Source organism: Bos grunniens, chromosome X (assembly GCF_055505025.1).
Source record: "Bos grunniens cultivar Pamir isolate PY7600 chromosome X, Bosgru_T2T1.0, whole genome shotgun sequence".
Taxonomy (NCBI): domain Eukaryota; kingdom Metazoa; phylum Chordata; class Mammalia; order Artiodactyla; family Bovidae; genus Bos; species Bos grunniens.
The window spans coordinates 86,528,706-86,531,194 of record NC_141194.1 but is presented as its reverse complement, the minus strand read 5'-3'; positions in this window follow the sequence as shown (position 1 = coordinate 86,531,194).

Here is a 2,489-nt window from a genome sequence, read left to right as displayed (position 1 = left end):
TCAATCTTTCCCAGCATCAGGGTCTTTTCCAACAAGTCAGTTCTCTGAATCAGGTGGCCAGAGTATTGGAGCTTCAGCTTCAATATCAGTCCTTCCAATGAATATTCAGGACTGATTTCCTCTAGGATTAACTGGCTTGATCTTCTTGCAGTCCAAGGGACTCTCAAGAGTCTTCTGCAACACTACAGTTCACAAGCATCAATTTTTCAGTCCTCAGCTTTCTTTGAGTCCAACTCTCACATCCATACATGACTACTGGAAAAACCATAGCTTTGAATAGATGGACTTTTGTCAGCAAAGTAATGTCTCTGCTTTTTTAATATGCTGTCTAGGCTGGTCATAGCTTTTCTTCAAAGGAGCAAGCATCTTTCAAGTTCACGGCTGCAGTCACCATCTGCAGTGATTTTGGAGCCCAAGAAAGTGAAATCCATCACTGTTTCCATTGTTTCTCATCTATTTGCCATGAAATCATGGACTGGATGCCACAATCTTAGTTTTTTGAATGTTGAGTTTTAAACCAGCTTCTCACTCCTCTCTTTCACCTTCATTAAGAGGTTCTTTAGTTCCTCTTTGCTTTCTGATATAAGGATGGTGTCATCTGCAAACCTGAGGTTATTGATATTTCCTCTGGCAATCTTGATTCCAGCTTGTGCTTCATCTAGCCTGGCATTTTGCATGATGTACTCTACATGTAAGTTAAATAAGCAGGGTGACAATATACAGCCTTGACATACTCATTTCCCAGTTTATGACCAGTTCATTGTTCCATGTCTGGTTCTCACTATTGCTCTTTGGCCTGCATACAGATTTCTCAGGAGGCAGGTGAGGTGGTCTGGTATTCCCATCTCTTGAAGAATTTTCCACAGTTTTGTAATCTACACGGTCAAAGGCTTTGGCATAGTCAATAAAGCAGTAGTAGATGTTTTTCTGGAACTCTCTTGCTTTTTATATGATCCAATGGATGTTGGAAATTTGATCTCTGGTCCTTCTACCTTTTCCAGATCAAACTTGAATATCTGGAAGTTCTTGGTGCACATACTATTGAAGCCTAACTAGGAGAATTTTGAGCATTACTTTGTCAGCGTGTGAGATGAGTGCAATTGTGCAGTAGTTTTAATATTCTTTGGCACTGCCTTTCTTTGGGATTGGAAAGAAAACTGACCTTTTCCAGTCTTGTGACCACTGCTGAGTTTTCCAAATTTGCTGGCATATTGAGTGCATCACTTACATGGCATCATCTTTTAGGATTTCAAATAACTCAGCTGGAATTCCATCACCTCCACTAGCTTTGTTTGTAGTGATGCTTCCTAAGGCTCAATTGACTTCACACTCCAGGATGTCTGCCTCTAGATGAGTGATCACACCATCATAGTTATCTGGGTCATTAAGATCTTTCTTGTACAGTTCTCCTGTGTATTCTTGCTACCTCTTCGTAATATCTTCTGCTTCTGTTAGGTCCATACCATTTCTGTCCTTTATTGTGCCCATCTTTGCATAAAATGTTTCCTTTGTATCTCTAATTTTCTTGAAGAGATCTCTAGTCTTTCCCATTCTATTGTTTCCCTCTATTTCTTTGCATTGATCACTGAGGAAGACTTTCTTATCTCTCCTTGCTATTCTTTGGAACTCTGCATTCAAATGGGTATATCTTTCCTTTTCTCCTTTGCTTTTGGCTTCTCTTCCTTTCTCAGCTATTTGTAAGGCCTGCTTAGATAGCCATTTTGCTTTTTTGCATTTCTTTTTCTTGGGGATGATCTTGCTCCCTGTCTCCTGTACAATGTCACAAACCTCTGTCCATAGTTCATCAGGCACTTTTTCTATCAGATCTAGTCCCTTACATCTTTTTTTTTAACTTCCACTGTATAATTGTTCAGTTCAGTTCAGTTCAGTTCAGTCGCTCAGTCATGTCTGACTCTCTGCGACCCCATGAATTGCAGCACACCAGGCCTCCCTGTCCATCACCAACTCCCGGAGTTTACCCAAAGTCATGTCCATTGAGTTGGTGATGTCATCCAGCCATCTCATCCTCTGTCGTCCCCTTCTCCTCCTGTCTCCAACCCTCCCAGCACCAGGGTCTTTTCCAATGAGTCAATTCTTCGCATGAGGTGGCCCAAGTATTGGAGTTTCAGCTTCAGCATCAGTCCTTCCAATGAACACCCAGGACTGATCTTTAGGATAGACTGGTTGGATCTACTTGCAGTCCAAGAGTCTTCTCCAACACCACAGTTCAAAAGCATCAATTTTTCGGTGCTCAGCTTTCTTCACAATCCAACTCTCACATCCAGACATGACCACTGGAACAACCATAGCCTTGACTAGACGGACCTTTGTTGGCAAAGTAACATCACTACTTTTTAATATGCTATCCAGGTATAATCATTAAGGATTTGATTTAGGTCATACCTGAATAGTCTAGTGGTTTTCCCTACTTTCTTCCATTTAAGTCTGAATTTGGCAATAAGGATCTGAGCCACAGTCAGCTCCCGGTC